Source organism: Girardinichthys multiradiatus, chromosome 15 (assembly GCF_021462225.1).
Source record: "Girardinichthys multiradiatus isolate DD_20200921_A chromosome 15, DD_fGirMul_XY1, whole genome shotgun sequence".
Classification (NCBI taxonomy): Eukaryota; Metazoa; Chordata; class Actinopteri; order Cyprinodontiformes; family Goodeidae; genus Girardinichthys; species Girardinichthys multiradiatus.
This window is the reverse complement of record NC_061808.1, coordinates 2,425,773-2,431,772: the sequence shown is the minus strand read 5'-3', so window position 1 is coordinate 2,431,772 and position 6,000 is coordinate 2,425,773.

Sequence of the window (6,000 nt, the reverse complement as noted above, 5' to 3'; positions counted from 1 at the left end):
AAGCCGAGTCTGGAGGAAAGACGACGTCCTCAACCGTGTTTACGGTAACGAACAGCTGGTCACCTTCTGATCGGGAGAAACTGAGGAAGTTAGCGGGAAGCTAACTCTTTGTTCACGACGGATATCTTCTTCAAACTTCGCCTTGGGACGACATTCCCTCAACAGCTTCAGAGGTTGGGTTTTGGGCAGATTAACAGATTGGTTTAGGATGAAATGATCTAAACGTTTTCATGTTATGAAGTTTGTTTTGTGGAACTCGGCTATCTTGGTGCTAGCATGCTACCTGTAGCACCCAGGCCGGTTCGGGTTCTTTGTATGTTTTAAAGCTAAGATAAACTTTATTTAAAGGGTGATTTTAACCAGAACATTGCTCATAACGCGCCGTCAGCGCTTATGCATTTTAACCATTTTATTAACCTGGTATTTTAAAGGTATGTGTTGATTCTGGCGCTAAGCTATCTCTAGCTTAGCACTTTAGCTAGCTTCTTTGTTAGCCCAACGGCCAGCCGGTAAGAACACGTGTGCTAGCATTAAGGCTAGTCAACAGAAAGGTTGTTAGTTTTCAAGCTAATGAATAATAGTCCCTAACATCATTTACTAGAGTTGATAACTAAGTAAACACCATTAAACCCATTTCTCCAGAAAGATTTGGCTCTTTTCCAAAATACTCAATAATATTTCTTCAAATATTATTTTAATAAATGAAGGCAGCTAATTAGACACCGTTGAGAATTAGTCATCCAGGAGGTGGGTTTTATTCAGCAGATCATTATTTAAAACATTATTTTATTAAAATAATATTTTATCTGATCTTGCATTGTGAAGGGTTGTCTAAATGTTGCTGATTATTTTCTAAGTTGGTTCCAAAACTAACTTAATTTCATTTCCAGATTCTTCAAGATAATCCTTGGTTCTCAAACATAAACATTGCATGGTAATGTTGCATCACTCTTTTGGTCATAATTATCAATCATCTTTAATCAACTTGTTTATATTGTACATAGTCCATTAGTCTCCATTATTCTTTAATTCTGCTTGGTAGTTTAGTTGGATTGTTTTAGCAAAGTAAAGAGTTTGTTGATTGAAATATGTTTGACTTTGAGTTGACTTATTTTTGTTAATAAATTCTTGTATTTTAATAAATTGTGTGAATTTATTCCATATATGTGCAGAGTTTATGCTGTTCAATAATGTCAGAGCTCGTCTCACACCTTTCTATTTTGTCCTAATACCATCACCTTACTGGGCTGGTATTCACAGGACAATCCTTAACATACCGGAATATTATTTTGTAAAATATTAATATTAAAATATTAAATAATATTCTCAGATTCATATTTACAACAAAAAAAAGTAAGAAATCAGGAAGGGGCAAGCACTTTTTCACGCCACTGTATGTATATTTGCTTCATCTCAAATCTGTTATCATTGTTTCTGTGATTGCAATATGCTCTGTTTATACAAACTAAGCATGCTGTGAGCCATTTACAACAGGTAAAACACTGACTGCAATGTAAATGCATCACTTTAGCCTCTGCAAACGTGTAAGAGCAAGCATACACACAGCTCCTCTGCAAAATAATAAAAAAAATGAAACTGACAGTGTATATACACACACAGTTCTGCATTTTACATTTTCTATAGCCTTACATCACATATCCTGATGACATTTGCTGGATCTTCGCCTGATATGTATTGTGGCAGACCAAGTAGAGCAGCAGCCCTTCTCCTCTCATTTGTGTCCTACAACACAAAAAAGCTTGCTGTTAAATCAAAAGCTTAAAAGAACAAATGGTGTCTACATTTCTAGTCATCTGTTTATCCACTTACATCCCTCACAAGGCAGTCCAAAATGCGTTTAAGGGCCTACTTCTTTCCAGACCTCGCTGCTGATTTGTATAATTCCAGCAGTCTTGGGACCAAGCTGTCAAGCCCATCAAGAAAAGACTGCAGAAGATCAGTGTTGACAATTCTTTTGAATTCTGCCTTTATCTGAGGAGTTAACAAAATATAATTCAACACATTTCTCAACAGGACACAGTACACTGTGGGAGACATAAGAATTATGTCTATTTGTGCAACTACTCCACAGTTGTTCAGTTACCTGTCTCTCATTGAACAGAGCTGGCCATCGGGAAAGGACCTCTGCGATGAGTGGTTGAACTCCCAACAATCTTTTTTCTACGTTGGGAAAATGTGGCGACCATCAGATCCTCTACGAATTGGTGATCAGGATCTTTTTTCCGCATTTCAGACTCCATTATTTTCCGTTTCTCCTCCATGTTTTCAAGACTTTGTCCTTCTGGTGGACCAGGACAGTAGTTCACCTCCCCCTTCTTTGACCTCTTGTCCTTTCAAACCTTCTCCTTTTCTTTTGTTTATGACCACTTCAGAACATCCTGCTGCACTTAACTTTTGCCGATAGTTTCCAAGTTTAAACTTCAGGCTGTGAAACCATGAGTACCACCCCTTTTCAGAACCTGGATCTTGCAGACAGGAATGCTTCTCTACCAGTGCTCTGGCCACTTTCATAGTGCTGCCTCTCAGGATACACACTGATTTTTGACATGATGTCTGCAAGTGTGTCAAGGATGTCAGTTTTTAAACCTTTGGAAATAACCATCACAGATGCATCTTTAGTGTATCTATTATTTGCTTCATTTAATTGCAGTTCCACATCATGAGAAAAATGGGGAATTGGGAAGGGATCAGGCCATTCAACAATATCCCCACTACTGACAGAAGGAAGGCTGCATGTGTCCAGAGTAGAATCTGAAGAGTCATCTGCTGTGAATATTATTTTTACAGTCGCTCGCTCCTTAGGAAGGTCTTTGATGTCTGTTAGGTTGCACAACTGATTGTTGAAATCTGGATCCTTAAACTGTAAGATAAATCCCCCTCTCAGACCAAGGCTGGTTCGCAGTACCTGGTTCAGTTCCTCAATGTTTCCAGGGATGTCTTCAACTGCAAGACGTCTGATCTCTTTTTCGGACACAATGACTCGCAGAAGCATTGTGGTCTTTGACCTAAAAATAGGAGCAAAGAAAGCATTAGAAGTGTAAAAATATCAGTAGAAACAATGTGTTACCCCACCCCCAATACATCACAAAGCCCTGGCCCTGAATACAAACAAAATTTTACCAGTGAGGGGTAGTTTGTATGAGGCTGCAAGATGCTGAAGCGTGTACTTTAACAGGACACGTGCCTCACAAGATGAGATAAATTAAGTTGTAAGAGAGATGATAGTTCCACTTGATTTTTTTAAGGAATTCTCAGTAAAAGGAGAGCTGGACTTATTCTGTTATAAGCTGATCTAATGGTATTTACAATTATTAATCTAAGTAACTTGCAGAAAATAACTCAGTATTTTAATATTTAATTCAAGAAGTGTGCATCTAGAAAAACAATTGAGCAATTCACTGCTTTAACATTTACAAACTACAGCTTTAGTTTCATTTACTTCTTGAAATTTCAAATTGACTGAATGTAAGATGCAAAGGAGCTGAAAAAGTCTTATTTTCAAGTATTGCACCCTGAGAAAGAGACTGAAATAAAGAAGAACATGTTATTTTAAACATTTCAGACAGTCAGTCTTTACATAAATAAAATGTCTGGCACTGCTGTTATAAATTACATTGTATCTTACAATTTCCCCAAATAAAAGGACTGAACATGTATCTATGATTCTGATAATATGCAGTCATACAAATTAGGGTAAGCAACTGGATTTTTATTTTACAAGCTGCAATATGACCTACTGCAATTTTATGATCATGGGTGCTGAAATTTTTCATAAAGACAAAATGTGTCCCTATACAGTTCCACATGTAATACTGTCATATTTCATGGATGTTTGCCTAAAATGTATATTTTAGAGACTGAAAATTGTTTGGTGGAGTTCAGCACATTGTATTTTCTTTTAAAATTAGAGCTGCAAAAATTGTTATCCCAAACAGAAATCTTCTACTTACTGTATCAGTCAACATTATTGCAATTAGTTATTTTCAAAACTGCTTAACCCTGTTATTTGTGTTGGTATGGTAAGGTAAGTTTATTTATATAGCGCTTTTCAGTAACAAGACATTCAAAGCGTTGTACATGACAAAAAAACATTACGGTCACAGTGAAAAACAGACAATAACACAAACAGTACATCTCAGTTACAGTGGCATAAAAATAGCGAAACAGCCAAGGAGCACAGTGGAATGAAATAGCTAAGTCCTCTAGGGGGAAGGAAATAGTTTTGGTCTAGTTTTTCCTTAATATTCGCTACATTTCAGTTAAATCTAAGACAAATGTTAACTACTTACAGTTTATTTCAGTAAGAAGGTCTTGGGAGTGACCAGAAAATAGCCTCGAATGAAGTATGACACCAGCGGCACGTAGTCATTAAGATCCTCTGGTTTCACCAACAGACACTCAACAGTAGTTTTCTTCACAAGATGGTAACTCCGAAGATGTTGTACATAGTATGCTGTAAAAGGTTCAACAATGAAGCCAACTTGATCAGCCAACACAATGCATATTTCCAGGATTCTTCCGAAATCAGGCAGTCCACTTGTACTCCCAGCTGAAACAATCATTCCTTTTGAAAACTTTGTTCCATTTAGAAAGACGTGTGGGGTCAGTCCTACTGAGTGAACATTTGTCAATCTTTTCAAAATAGCTTGTCTTGCAGCAGCATCTATGACTTGGAGGGACACATAAGTGACCTTTGCAGTCTCAGTCTCTGGCTTGAAAATGGTTGGCATTTCAAGATAATGCGCCAACATAAGCTGGTGCCTTGAGGCAAGGGTAAGCAGAATATTTTTAAAGTTGTTGACATCCCGAACAGTCTTTTTAAAGAAAGAGTGTTTCGCCTCAAACCTGATTGTCCAACACTCAGTTGGAGGTCCAAACTTTTGAATAAGGTAGGGATAATGTTCAATGAAGTGATGTTTGGGACGCAACTTGTTTTCTGGGAAATTTGATTGAAGCAGCTGTCTGTGGTCAGATATTTTTGCTTGTAAATAACACAGTGAGTCTGAAGTAAAATATGGAGTTGACAATAACTCCACCAAGTCTTTGAGCTCAAGGACTAATTCCCAAGTCTGATCCCCTTCTGGAATACGATGACCAATAATAAGAGGAAGAAAACGCACAAGACTCCAGTTTTCATGTCCATTTCCACCAAGGGTTCTATTCCGCTGGAAAGTTGATGGAACTTTCTGAGGGCAGTTAGTCTTGTCCGAGAACTTTAAAGGAAATCCTTGTATTTCACTGTTAAGTTCCTCCAATGTGAAATACTTCTTAGAAATGAAATCTGCAAGGCACAGACTTAACTCTATAGGTACAATGCCTTCTAGGACATCATGTAAGAAGTCTGGTGGAAATCCTTGGGATGCATGAAAACCTGTCAATCTATTAAGAGGACATTCTCGTTTCACACCGTCAACAGATAGAAGTTCACTCTGCTTGAGTACATTTACAGCTTCATCATACAATTTGGGTGTTCGTAAAACAAAGTTTCCATTTCTGACATCACAAGTCTGTACATCTTCCCGATTACCCAGACAAAATCTACAAAATTTGTCCACATTAAAGGATTCTTGAAATCCCCCTAGGGAGTGTGCAGCTAAATTGTCTGCAGCCACAAACAAAATGGTGCCTTTCACGTTACAACCAAGTTTCTCAACAAATACACCAACTGTTTCTAGATAGAGAATATCCTGTATCAGTGGCTCCAAAATGCTATCATAGCCATAAATCTTGACATGCTCAGTCCTGCACAGTAAAGCTAGGTAGATTGATGACAGTGATGACCTGTATCTTCTTGGCAAATTTGCAAGAACCCAATATACACCACAGACTTTGTGTTTTTTTCTGGATGTACTCAAAGGGTTACAAATTTCCAAATCATCAATGTACAAAACTATGCATAATCTAATATCTGCATGTGAAAGAATTTTATTTTTTTTAAAGTAGTCACCATCAAGACATGACCTGTATTGTTCAACTGGT